Genomic DNA, 15,177 nt, shown 5'->3' with positions numbered 1-15,177 from the left:
AATGGTGGGACCCTCATCTAATAGGTTAAGCCACCTCATCAACCCTCTTCTAACAGGTTAGATGTCTCAACCTACGCTCGCTACGTAGTTCTGGAGTACAAAGATTGCTTCTAAGAATCACACCCTCTACTCGTAGGTGAGTTCCCATCCTTGGGCTCACTCAGTGCTAAATTCTACTCCCATCTGGTTAGACACTAAATTAATTATACTGAACTGACTGGACTGAGTTTACTGAGTTTTCTTGAGTCATGAGACTGACGGAATTCTACTAAACATGAACTATCCATCGAAAAATTTCAATGCATAACAATAACATGGAAGTCATTTTGAACATAAGGGTAAAGCATAGGTTCATCAATTTGGTCATAGTCGAGTCCTAAAGCATAATTCTTGTTCTTTAGGAAATTTATCAAACACATTGCATGCATATACTTAGGCTTGGGCATGAATATTGAAATAATACATCATGGCAACATTTTGTACTTCCAATGCAAGAACTTAAGCCACATGCTAGCATACTTTCATGATTATCATGAAATACTTCAACTGGGAAATCAAACAAAAACATAAACATGGATACATTTCAATTCATACCATGAAATCCAAAGTTTATATTTCAAATAGGGTTTCTTATGCTTCATGAGTTCCTACCTGGATGGATGATTTCTTGAATATTGGTAGAGGAAAGCTTGAATTTTTGACTTGGTATTAAGCACCTAGGGGTTTTTGTTCTTGGGGATTGATCTTTGATAGAAACACTAATTGGATAATGTGAATGAATAATTGATTTATGAGCTATGGTCTGGTATAATTAGGGGTTAAAAAAGGTGGGTAAAGACCCAAATAACCCTTTAAAAATGGCTTAAAAATTTTTGAACGGGATCTGCGATGGCTCGTGCTACAGTCCATCGCTGAAATACTTCAACTGGGAAATCAAACAACAACATAAACATGGATATATTTCAATTCATACCATGAAATCCAAAGTTTATATTTCAAATAGGGTTTCTTGAGCGTCATGGGTGAAAGGAACCCATGAATCAACACTTGACATACCTGGGTGGATGATTTCTTGAAGATTGGTGGAGGAAAGCTTGAATTCTTGGCTTAGGATTCAGCACCTAGGGTTTTTTGTTCTTGGGGATTGATCTTTGAGAGAAACCCTAATTGGATATTGTGAATGAATAATGGAGTTATGAGCTATGGTCTGGTATGATTCTGGGTTAAAACGGGTGGAAAAGGACCCAAATACCATTTTAAAAATGGCTTAAAAATCGCTGAACAAGATCTTCGATGGGTCATAAGATGGTCCGTCGGTCTGACCGTCACACTTGGACTAGAATAGGGACTTACTGCCTTAGTATCGACGGCTTGGGCGACGGTCCATTGCAAGTTCGATGGTTCGTCAACCCGTCCATCGTACCTTAGCCAGAAGACTGACATGCTGCCTTACCTACAATGGTTTGGGCGACCTTCCTCCGCTATCTTGACGATCCGTCGGCCTGACCATCGCTTCTGAGCAGTTCCAACAGTACTCTGTAAATCGTCCACAACTTTTTACTCTGATACCAGATTTAGATGAAATTGGTATCATTGGAAAGCTAATTTAATTTTTCACATGATAAAAAGTCGAAATTGGGGAAATTCTACATGATTTAAATATTAATCATTTAGGAAGTCAGCACTAACTCTTCTGAAGACTAGATTTGACTTAAAGAAAGTTAGGGTATTACAATGATACACATCCTCACTTTTTTTCTTGCACATATAACATTGGCTGATGGAACTAACCTTTTGCTTTCTAAGATTTTTCTCCATCAAGATCACCCCTCGAGCAGTTAGCCAACTAAAAAAACACACCCTCTTGGTACTTTCGTTATCCAAACAGTGTTACAATACATCCTCTTATAATCAGACTTGACTGAAAACATATAGTTCTTTCCCACATCCTACCATAAAGCATCGGGGTTATCTACTATTATGACTTATTTATGGAGTAAATCCAACAATTTTGAAACTCAGTCACCTCCGAGTCCTGGAAGTCACCTCCTAAATCTCAAGTCTTAAAAATTCTCTCTACCTTGTGTCCCTCTAATTTGTTATTTTGTCAAGTCTCTTTGGCAAGAAATTCTGTGTAAGCTAGGAAAGTCATCTTTCAATAAATTTGTCTCCACACTACCTATGTCCCCAAAATCTCACTCTTCTTCCATCTCCTACCTTGAATGAGATGTTACTTTGAAATTGTCCTATCCTTTCAAGATATTCCTCCACAAAACACACCCAAAAGGCATAGTCACGTCTCTAGTTTTCCCTTCCCCTTCCATAGCCCATATTTATCAACTATCACCTCTTTCCAGAAAGCATTCTCCTCCACCCAAAACCTCCAAAGACACTTATCCAATAAAGTTTTTCTAAACACCTTTAAGTATTTAACGTCAAGCCCTCTTCATTTTTTAGGAGAAGTGAGAATCTCCTATCTTACCAAATGAAACTTCGTAGCCCCATCTGTTGCGTCCCAAAGAAAATCTCTTTGAATCTTTTCCAACTCTCCTGAAACCAAAGCTGGAGCGTAAAACAAAAACTTATAATAAGTAAGAATGCTCGAAAGAGTACTCTTAATGAGCACCTCTTTTCCACCTTTAGAAAAATACCTCTTATACCACCCTGCTAATTTTTTCTACCCTTTGGATAACCGGATTCCATATTATAGCATTCTTGTTTGAAGCTAATGGTCAATCGAGATAGCCAAAAGGTAAGGCCCCAACCCTGCAATTCAAAACTTAAGTTACCCACCTCACCTACCAGAAGGATCATGAAGTTCCTTAAATTAATCTTAAGGCTTGGCACCACCTAAAACCAATGAGGACTTAACATAAATAATCTAGTTCAGTCCTGTATGCATCACAAAAAAACAAAAGTATCATTTGCAAACAATAATTGGGAAACCAAAATTGTTCCAATGCACGTAACCGCAGTATTGAAACCCTTTATGAAACCTCCCATGACATTTTTATTCATCATCTTGATCAATTCTTCCAATATTAGGATGAACAACATCGAAGATGAAGGATCCCCTTCCCCTCAAGCAAAACCACAAGGATTGCCATTCACCAAAAAAAAAAAATATCTCACTAAAGAGATGCAAAAATAAATTCATTTTCTCCATTCCTCCCCAAATTCCATTTGTAGCATAATGGTATCTAGGGAACTCAAATTCATATGATCATAGAATTTTTCAAGATTTGGCTTGCATAATACACTTATCACCTTACTTTATCCTTAAACCCACCACATCGTTCACCACCAAAGTTGCATCCAAAATCTGCCTACCCTCACAAATGCATTCTGTGGAGTAGATATAGTCTCATCCAATACCTTTTTAAGCCCCTTGGAAAACATTTTAGAGATGATCTTATAGATGTTTCCCACTAGACTAATAAGTTTAGTCTTTCATGCTCGAGCTTCCCTCTTGCTTAGGGATGATGATGATGAATAAAACATTTGAACTATTTTAAAAACTACCACTATCGTGAAACTCAAAAATAGTATCCATCACTTCATTTTTTACCATGCTCCAACAATGCTGGAAAAAACCCAAGACAGAGAACAATCAGGGCCTAGATCTTTGTCATTTGTGCAGCAGTCTACTTCCTTACTCATTTTTTCCTCGTCAATTCCCTATCTAACCACACACACCCCTCTCCATTGATGTGATTGAACTCTAACCCCCCCTCCCCACATATTAGTCTTTCAACTCACTTTATCTTTGAACAAAATTTTGCAAAGCAATTGCTCCCTCTACTTTCTCCTCACCCACATACAACGCCCCATTTAACTTCACCAACTCAATGAAGTTGCTTCTCCAATTTGAGATTGCTACCCTATGAAAAAATTGAGTATTTGAGTCTCCTTCCTCCAACCATAATGTACTCAATTTTTTCCTATAACTAACCTCTTGAGCCAAAGCCAACAAAGTTAGTTCCCTTTTTTCTTCTCTTTCTCCCTTCCCTCTAACTCACTCCTAACTTTTCTTCTCTCTATCTCTCCTAACTCATTTATAACCTTCCTCATTTTTATTTTCACTCTCCCAGACACCTCTTTATTCCATGCCCTTATGTTTTTAAGAAATTTTAATTTCTTAGCAAGCCTCTAAGAAGGTCTCCCCTCCACCATAAAACTCCTCCACCAACCAGCCATTCTATCTCTAAAGTATGGCACGCTCAGCCACATGTTTTCAAATTTGAAAGGAGATAGCATCCGTCTTTCACTGCTTTCATCCATCATGATAGGCGAATGGTCAGATAGCAATAACGAGAGAGAACTGGATTACAGTGGAAATTAATTCCTCATAAGAAGTACCAACAAGGAATATGTCCATTCTTGATCTAAAACAAGAATACTCTCGCCTGGACTAAGTGAAAGAGGCATCGCATAAAGGCAAATCAATAGGAAAGAAATTATCAATGAACTCCGAGAACTCCTCCATGGCCTTAACACCATGCTACACTCATCTAGAAATCTAATGGTATTAAAATCCCCCCTAACATCCCAAGTAAATCCCAACTCCTAATCCCTCAAGAAAATCCTTCTTAGACCCCTTCCCCATAGGTCCATAGATGCCCTCAAAACCCGACTTCATACCATTACTAATGTTTCTAAACCACACCCCTAGCATATGCTCCCCTGCAATAACTTCCACACTCTCAAATTTTTTGTCGTTTCAAATAATGTGAATTCTTGCACATTTCCCCAACCTGGAATATGATCATACTTCACCCACACTTCTCATAATGCTATCTGATAGGATTTCCATTTGACTCTTAGATACATATCACATCAGCGCCTCATTTCCTAAAACCTACTTTAATAATGGACCTTTTATTTGGGTTATTCATCCCCCTTACATTCCAACTAATTATTTTACAACTCATCCATAAGTAATCCCCTCCTGTCTCTCTCCTACCATCCTGACTCCCTCCAACCCACCAATAGCTTTCCCACTTTGTTTCTTCTAGAATACACCACAATTTATCGCACCATTTTTTTGTACCTGCACCATTGACTTTATTTTTATTAAGTCCTTATCCATCAACTCTGCATCCCCTCCAGCCTCTAGATCAATGTTATTCAAGAGATCATTAACTTTCTACTCCATTCCGACAAAGGACACACCTAAAAACTTTCTGAAATTAAGATAGTTTTCTTCAGCTCATTTGGACATACAACTTTCCCCTTCTGTGCAGGCCAAAGGTTGGGATCAACCATTGCTCCTTTTAAAATAGTACTTACCACCTTTTTACCCAACTCAAGGGTCAATACTAGAGGCAAAATGGAAGGGACAAGAGAATTAGAAATATTTCCCCAATAGGACCATCCCACTGAGAAACCTACTTCTAAATCCAACAAGCGTATCGACCCATCTCCACCTCCCCCTCCCCCCCCTAAGCAATTAGAATTTGTAAAGACCGTATTAAGAAGAATTTTGGAATTATATAATGCTAAATAATTACCCTAAAGATCCAAAGCAGCACCAATGACATTAAAGTTACCTCTATAACCCAAGGTCCTTAATCGCCTCCTTCTCTCCCTACCTCACTCTTTGGAACAATAGAAAATTTAGGCTGAGAGATCAAAATCGAGCCACCATCTGTAGTTTCAAGCATTTGCAGTATCGGTGAGGTCACTTGACGTACCTTGGAAGGTTGTTGCACTCTTTTGCCTCTCTTAAAATGTCTTGCATACTATTTTGGGCCCTTAAATAGATTATTTCGAGCCTAACTCGCCCTAAATCCACTCAAAGATAGGTCGCAGGAGGGACTATTCTGGCCAGAAGTTACTGCCAAGGTGCTAGGCTTAGACGACACATGCCTTGCTGCCTCCCCCTATGTAGATTTTGAGTAAATCTCCCCTCTGAGAGACTTACAACCCATACGTGAAGCTGCAAGTGGTTTTTCATCAATTTTTAGCCATTTTCCAACATCGACAAGGTTTTACCATGCATCTTTTGTTTAGAGTTTCTATCCTACCAATAAGATCTGGCAACTGGTCCAGACACTTTAGTGATCCAATTTAGCTTTTGCCTTCAGCCAAATTCATTTAACCATGGGTAAGATTGTATTTTTACCTTTACACCTTCAGGCCTAGATGGAAAATTCCTTCACCTCCTATTCTTCCCCCTCATGTTTCTCTCTCACCTCTTCTCCGCTTTTTTTTCTCTTTTACTCTCGCCCTCACCTCTGGTCTGAACTCTAGAAACACCATATCTGAAACTCCATAACTCTATCATCTACTACCACTAAAATTGGGAGTTTTTAGCCTTTCTTCACTAAAATCCTCACTCTTGTTAGTTCATGCATACTAAAAGCAACATCTATAAAGCCTCCATAAAAATCTCTAACCTTCTTGAATATATCATAGCACGACAAAGGTACCGATAACCCCATCATGTTTACAAAAGCAGAGTTATTGGACAATAGAGGATCAACACACCTGACGCCTTCTGCCTAATTATGCAGTCTCACACAGTTCTCTCCTCACCATCTTTTATTCTAGAATACCTATAAAATCTTGTTCCTCATTCACAAATTGAAAAGAGAATTGTGAATCTCCTACCTAAGAGATCTTTATGCCACTTTGTACACCTTCCTACACTGCCCAATTTCTAATAGCCTTCGAAGAGCCCACCTATTTTGAGAATGTCCTTACCAAACAAGATTTAAAAAAGATCTTTCTTCCCTATGTATGTTCATTTGAAATAGAGAAACAATGGACTTTACCAAATTCTAGCTTCCGACATCTTTCCAACCCAATGGCTGGCCAAAAGAGTCTCATTGTATGACTTGAGATCAGCTTTCTCAAATTCTAGAAAGAAGTAGGAGCTTCTTTATCTAGCCATTTTTGAATTTTCTAAAAAGTAACCTCAAGTTAGTGCATATAAATGATATGTACAGAACTTGTTACAAATGTAGCTGATACAAAAATCAATGAAGGGGGACTTGGAGTAACTAGTAAAGTTTCTTCCATGTGACCAGAAGATCACGGGTTCAAGCCTTAAAAACAGGCTCTGCCAGAAATGCAAGGTAAGGCTGCATACAATACACCTTTATGGGTGGGGCCCTTCCCCGTACCCTGTGCATAGCGGGAGCTTAAGTGCATTGGGCTGCCCCTTTTAATGAGGGATTTGATGAAAATATATGCAAGTTGATTATTTGACCTCATGAATCTTAACAATGCCCACCAAAGAGCTTTTTTTTTTCAAAAATGAAGTTAAAATCGATCTCAATGTGCTAAATTCAACCGTGAAACACCACATATATTAAGAGTAGCTTCGTTATCACAAACATTTAATCTAACTGATTTCTCCAAATTTCAAATCTCTGAGTAAATGTTTAATCCAAATTAGTTTGTGAGTTTTCACAACCATTGCTCGGTATTCAGCTTTTACACTAGATCAAGCAACCATATTTTGTTTTTTACTTTTCCAAGGAACAAATTACCTCCTGCAGAAACCAATTTCCATATGAAGAATATCTTTTGGAATGTTATCTCACCCAATCAACTCTATATCCAACAGTCTGTTCATGACCTAGATCCTTAAAAACTTTATTACCCTAGACTGGTTTTAGGTATAGAAGACCATTACTGTCAAAGGTACACATAAAGCGTGATTAAGACCCTAAATAAGGGTCAAAATGTATTTCGAGCTTCATATCACTTAATTAAAGTTTTTGTGTTGTCATCAAGGCGATAAAGGCATACTTTTCCTTGCCAATGAACCTTTTCTGAAGAGGGGGGCACTAAACAATTTATATTTCACATTATAGTAATTTTTTCAATTTTCTTGACCATATATTTGTCATTCATACTTTTAATTATTAATCTTGGACTAAACATATATTTGTACTTTTTCTCCTTTTGTGCTTTTTTTCATTAAGTCCCACACTTAATTTGAGCTTAAAACCCTAACAGAATTATGATATTTAGTGTTGAATCTTCAGAATTACACCAATTGGCAAGGAAAAGTATGTTATTGTGAATATACATGATTGTTGAGATCTTAAAAATCCCTACAAAGTCATTATCATGTATTTCACTAGATATCTTTTACGTAAATATTTTTTTCTATTTTGATTTATATATATCTTATTCCTTTTTTGGTGACATTTAGGAGTGCAATAATTATAAGGGTATCAAGTTGAAAAACTACACTATGAAGGCTTGGGGGAGGCTGGTGAGATGAGGTTATGAAGGATTGTTGCTATTTCTGAGAATCAGTTCAAATTTATGTCAGGGTGCTCGACTACAAAAGACATCCATCTCGTTAGGAGACTAGTGAAGCAGTATAGGGAGAGGAATAACATACACGTAGTGTTTATTGACTTAGAGAAGGCCTACAGTAGAGTTCCTAGGGAGGTTTTATGGATGTGATTGGAGGCCAGAGGCTTACTTATGGTGTATTCTAGGGCGATTAAGGATATATACGATGGAGACAAGACTTGGGTTAGGACTATGGGAGGGGACTCAGAGCACTTTCCCATCTTGATGGGGTTACCCAATGATCTACTCTTAGCCGTATTTGCCTTGGTGATGGATGTTTTGCGTTGCAAATTCAAGGTGAGGTGCCTTGGTGTTTGCTTTTTACAGATGGTGTAGTCTTGATTGATGATACCTGTGGTGGAGTTAATACTAAAACAGAGGTTTGGATGCATACCTTAGAGTCTATAGGTTTTAGGTTAAGTGGGTCCAACATGGAATATTTGGAGCGTAAGTTCTGCAAGGTGTCGCATGAGTCTGATGTGGTTGTAAAACTTGATCCTTGGTCTATCCTGAAGAGACATAATTTTAAGTATCTGGAAACTCGGATGTCACTCATCGAATTGAGATAGGGTGGATTAAATAGAGGCTCACTTTCAGAATCTTGTGTGACAAAAAGGTGCCTCCTAAACTCGAAGGAAAGTTCTATAGAACAGTGGTTAGATCGGCTATGTTGTATGGGCAGAGTGTTGTCAAGAAATCTCACATCCAAAAGATGAAAGTGGCGGAGAGGAGAATGCTATGATAGATGTGTGTGTACTAGGAAAGATAGGATTAGTAATAAGGTTATTCGAGACAAGGTGGGAGTGTATTACTTGGTGAGTTTTGTTTATTATAGTATTGGGTGTGGCAATTTCTATTGTATCTTATTCTTTTACTATTTCTTTTTTAGATTGTTTTATCTTGAGTCGATGGTCTATCGGAAACATCCTCTCTATCTCACCTCTAAGGTCGTTATGGACTGTGTATACTTATCCTTCCCAGACCCACTTGGTGAGATATATTGGGTATGTTGTTGTTAATGATGCTTTTTTCTTTTTTAAAAAAAAAATACATATTTTTACTTATTAGATATTTTCTAATTTCAATATTTTACCGAGTGATATATTTAAGATTAAAATGTTCAAATACCATTGCAATGTATTATACATGCATTTTATTTAATTTTGTAAGATTTAAAAGTCTCTTATTTTTAAGAATTTTTACGTAGCTTTAAGGAGCATATAAGATGACACGAACCTAATCCGAAAACAAGGATCAAATCGACGTGAAAACTAAATAATGAGATTTATTGTGTATGTGATTCATGATGTCATGTATATTCACAACAAAGGAATAGTATTGTATATATATTCACAAAATACATGTATATATATTAACAAAATACATGGATGTCATGTATATTCACAACAAAGATGGAGTATTTTCTCTATCTTGTTACATTTATTCCCCTTTAGATTTTTTAAACTTTGTCAGCTTTCTCAGTTGACGGAAAAAGTAAGGCGGATCATTGTTGCTGCCTCACAAGGCATGATAATGCTCCTGCCTTACCTTTAACCATTTAAATCACCCGTACCCCCTTTGTCCCTTTGGCATATTTCAACCTTTCCATTGCCTCTTCGGAATTTTGGATGAAAAGAATTTCCCTTTAGGCTCCGGGCTCGAATCTATTGAGTGAGGCAAAGCACTCAACATGTTTTGCACCTCGAGGCTTAATTGCGCTTTGAACACACCTTTGACAACATTGCCTCTTGCATTCAGTGTGGCAATGTGTGGCCGCTTTGATAAGGACATGAATTCTAGGGTTTTCCTCACAGGAGTTCCCGATACCGTCTGTGGTGTTGATTGTAGTGCAGTACTCAAGAAAGGTAAAGTAAGGATGGACAATTGTCGGAAAATTTAAAAACAAAGACAATTTCTCTTTTTCCTGAGGTCACTGGTAAAATTCACAATGACGACCTCGCAAATGTTCTAATACCATGTGAAAAGGAAGAGAAATTGAGATAGAACACAATCAATAATTCCCTCGAGCTTTACATATTCTCTTACCTTTCTTAGAATATGTACACTTAAAAAAAATACATATTTTTACTTATTAGATATTTTCTAAATATCTACATTTACAAGATCCTAAATATTCTAGCATCAAGGCTAACGAAGCTTTACAAGTCTGCTAGGAAAAATTAACAACATAGCCGAAACCTCAAGATACCAGAAAATCTTTCAATCTGAATTTTGAAGAGTAAGAACTTAAAACTAGAAGGACTACTGCAAGGTAAAAATTTATGCCCCATCCAGACTGAAGGAAGCACCAACTTTAGAACTTACTTTAATATTCCCGACTATACCAATCAGGTTCAGCCAGTGAATCGACAGTTGAACATTACTAATCCAAATATACCTTTGTCGGTCAAAGCTTCTCCAATACGGAATTACGAGGAAAAGTTATCCAACTAGCACTGTGAATTACCAAATAACATTGGCATTTTGATTCAATTGTTAAGGAACAATATTAGAAAACATTTATAGTATCTCCACACTTCGGAATTCCTCTTAAGTTCACTAAGCTTATCTCATAATCATGGTAAGAAAAAAAGACACACAAATTGACAATTAGAAGACAAAGTAATTCCTGGAAAGTTTTTCTGAAATGTCAATAAATCGGTCATCTTTTTAATAATACCTTGGACGGTGAGGAAGGAGAACAGTGGTAGCAGATATATTTTCCACCGGGCACACAAGTATTTCTGAATTGAAACATTCATCACTTCTCCTCTTGACGAAGAAATGATTTCCACGATGACTAGTCGATGTGTCAATGCCAGTAATACGTGATGTTAGTACCAGTAATCCATTTTCAGGTTTAGAAGTGTCTAGATAAAAGAGAAATCTTGTAATTTTACTCTCAGATGCATTAAATAAATATTTCTTGCTCTCGGATGCTTGAAGACCCAAAGAAAATGTTTCATCCTTTTCATGATAAAGGCAAGAGTCATCTAACTGGTTAGTTCCCAATTTATGCAACCAAACCTGTCAAAACTTAGATAAATCAAGAGAAAGAATACCTGGATAAACAAAAGTAAGATGAATTTCAACCAGATGAATCCATAAAACTAGTTATAAAACCAAGAGAGATGATTTAGCGAGTACAACACACATGTAGGTAGAGGTACTTATTATTGGCAAACACAGAAAACATAAGTTGTATGTCTCACCACGATAAGCAAGTCAAAAAAACAATATACTCAATGATTTCAACAAGGCAACTACTTTATTAGATCTTTTCAATCAACTTTCTCTACTAAGAATCCCTTTTTGGATGGAGGATTACCTTCTATTTTAACACCACTTGACATTATTATTAGCCCAAGACATTTAACCAAACTGAATAACAATTATGGAGCATAAACAATATCATTATCAAAACAAGCCAAAAGTTGGACACTGGATGCTACAGAAGGAAAATAAATCACTTATATCCAATGGCTACATGAAATCCAAACCTTGTCTGGTCAAAGGATCTCATCCATTGTGACGTAAACCAATGCTTCATCACCTGCCCATTCAAGATGTGATGTAATGGCACCAACCAGAGGTTTCCCAACCAGCATTCCAGATTCTGCATCAATAACATAAACAGTGTATACTTCATCCCCTTTTTTATCCTCTGCATATGCAACTAACTTGTTATTTGGGCTGACCTGAAGAGGGGAGAATTACAATGAAATAAGATAAGCTACTATAACACCCCGCAAAAATAGTCCATGCATTTGCTCGTGGTAATATGCTCTTAGAGTTAAATGACTAGAATTGTGTCAAAGAAACTTAGTCGCATTTTTTATTTCCAAAGTGAGTAAAGTTTAAACCATATATAGTTTCCCTAATTTTGAATTTTTATCATGTGGGAAATTGAATGAGCTTTCCGTTGATATAAGATTTGCCCAAATCCGATACCCGGGCAAAAAATTATGGGTAATTTAAGTTCTAGTCGTAAAACACCGTCACATTGGTGCTTGGCGAGTCGCGGAGGGGGCCTATTCAGAAATTGTCAAATTCCAGTAGCATAGCGAGATTGTGGCGCATCGCGCTGAAGTTTCAGGTCCTAATCAGTGGGACAACGCGATGGCTCCGCGTCGCGGTGGCCTTAAGAATCCCACTCGTCAATTTCCAGTGAGCCACCGCGATCGTGGCGCATTGTGGTGGCCTATGAAATCAGGCTCCCAGTTATATTTTTACTCTGTCTCATTAAGGATATATTGGGTATTTTCCACCCCTTATCAGCCTAAACACGGGATTTAATCCCAAATGACCTCATTATTGATATTTTCAACAAAAACCATCAAGAACACTCCTTAGGTTTTCAAATAAGAAAACCAAAATAACTCAAGATTTAATCATGGGTTTTCAAAAATTAATGAAGATTTAGAATCCCCAAATCGTAGGCTTCAAGAATCATCCATCAAATTTCTGTATTGAGGTATGTGGGGTTTATCCTAAAAACTACATGAGCTTGTAAACACTAGAACATGAATTAAAGATTATCAAGTATGAATTTAGAAAGGGGTTTTTGAAATACATGATTTATTATAAATGTTTAATTTTATTGTTGATTTTGTCTTTAGGTCTTTCCCCCTTAAATTGATTTACATGTATATGTATATGTATGAAAATTTAGATTTAAGATTGTTTGAGAGCACAACTTATGAAATCCCTCTCTTGATGACTTTAAGTTTATGATCTTACTGTGAAGGATTTGAAATGCATGATTGATGGCTTGAAACTTGTTTACTCAAATACCATAGTATTTTGAGCATGATTTAGAGATTTAAGAGAGGGAGTTTCTTGATGTACATATATTTTGTTAAGAGAAAGATTTGCATAAGATTAAGAGATTGACATGACCACTTGCATCATTGAAATTTCGCTAAAAAGAGTTGCATACATGTGTTTACATGAGTTTTAGAGAAAAAGTTCTTTGAAATAATTTATTGATATGGTGGTCCTGAATTTATGTTTTGAAAACAGAGTTGTAATATGTTAATAATGGATCAGAGATGTGATTTACAAGTCAATGGTATGACGATACCATAAGTATGTATGCCATAACAGAGTATGTATTCAGAATATGTTTTCAGAGAATGCATGTTTTAAAGAGTTAAAAATGGACTTAAAGAGGGTTAGGTGGCTACCTGAAGAAGGCTTGAGTTCAAGTAACTCTTAGCCTAAAATCATGATTTGCCGATCCGGATATATTATTTTTACGCTGGCGACGGCTGTGTGGTGTAGCAGAGTCAGAGACTCCAACCCTTGCAGCACACTTGGGCTGGAGGTTTCCCCGCCGAGTCAATGGCGGATTCCATATAGCCCAAATTTTAGAGTTGTAAGGTATACCACCTAGCGCAGAAGTAAAACTAAGAGCGTCTCAGATTTCAGATGATTTTTTAGAGTCTTTCAAAAATGGCCATGAGATTTTTGTCACGACCCAAAACGGGGCCCTGGCCGTGATGGACATCCCAAACCATGAAGGCCCGAGAGCCCTTCTAACTTATAATCATACACACCATTCATATACAAATAGGAAGTGCAGAAAATAAATACTAAAATAGAATCATGGTCATAAGTTTGAACTCAATTTATAATGTGAAAGTAAGGCCCAACAACAACTATTCAATGTCTGAATCAGTCTACAAAATCTCTACTATATCTGAAAATAACAATTGTCTGAAACTGGGAAAAGGCCCCCAGTGGACCTAAACCAAAATAAATACATAATCTGAAAAACATAGACCTTCTGAAATAAAGAAGGCTCACCAATTTCACACATCACTGTTGTCTGAAAACTCTACGACTTAGTAGGGCTTCTGAACTGAGCTTTAGACCCTGGAGGTAGGGGTTCAATATAATTGTACTGCTATGTAGAGCAATCCAAAATAAAGCTTTAATATAGATAAAATAGTTGAGAGTTAGTCATAAATATCATGAAAGGTATAATTTCTTAACACATGGGCAATTTTGAAAACATAAAACATTTCTGTCAATGCAGTTTCTATCTTTGTATTACTTCTGAGTTAGGTTGCATTCCCCTACAAGTCTAATATTCCACGGGCTATATGGAATCCGTCATTGACTCGCCAGGGAAGCGCCCAACCCAAGTATGCCGCAAGGGTTGGAGTATCTGAGTCTGATACGCCACAGGGAACTCGGCCAAGTATAATAATATACCCGAATCGGTAAATCACGGTTTTGGGCAATGAGTTGTCTGAACTCGTGCCTTCTTCAGGGAATCACCAAATCTCTCTTTATGCCCAATTTTAGTCTGTTCTGAAACATGCATCATTCTAGTTTCAAAATCTAAAAATCTGATTTCAAACATGCATTCTATTCTATTCTGAATTACTATGGCATTATCTGAGTTGGTATCATCACATCATGACTTGAAAGTCCTATTTCTGAGCCATAATGCATCATGCATGATTCTTTCATCAAAAACTCAATTCAGACCACCCAAACATTCAAATAGTGTAAGAGATTTCATGTTCCGAAATCATAAGTCAAACTATGCAACGATTATCATTCTTTCGATAACAATGTGGTGTTCATGTAATATTTAACAAACCACGCAACTCTTTTCATTATATGATTATGTTCAACATTCATCAACATAAACAACCCTCTCTTTTGAAATCAAAATCTTAATCCAAATATAACATTACTCAAGACATTTCATATCATGCTTCTCAAGATGCATTCAAAATAATTCCTACCATATCATAAGTAAAGGAAAATCATAACAAGAGAGGAATTTTTCATGAGTTATGCTCTCAATTCAATCATCAACCTTAAAATACATGCTTACATACATAC

General features: G+C 36.9%; 1 pseudogene; it reads right to left on the bottom strand.

Moving 5' to 3' along the window:
* The window catches only part of LOC107848689, a 238,589-nt pseudogene that overhangs the window by 161,496 nt on the left and 61,916 nt on the right, over positions 1 to 15,177 (bottom strand).

The sequence above is a fragment of the Capsicum annuum genome, chromosome 9, assembly GCF_002878395.1.
Source record: "Capsicum annuum cultivar UCD-10X-F1 chromosome 9, UCD10Xv1.1, whole genome shotgun sequence".
In the NCBI taxonomy this organism is placed as follows: domain Eukaryota; kingdom Viridiplantae; phylum Streptophyta; class Magnoliopsida; order Solanales; family Solanaceae; genus Capsicum; species Capsicum annuum.
The sequence above is the reverse complement of the archived record's forward strand: the minus strand, read 5'-3'. Positions and strand labels throughout refer to the sequence as shown.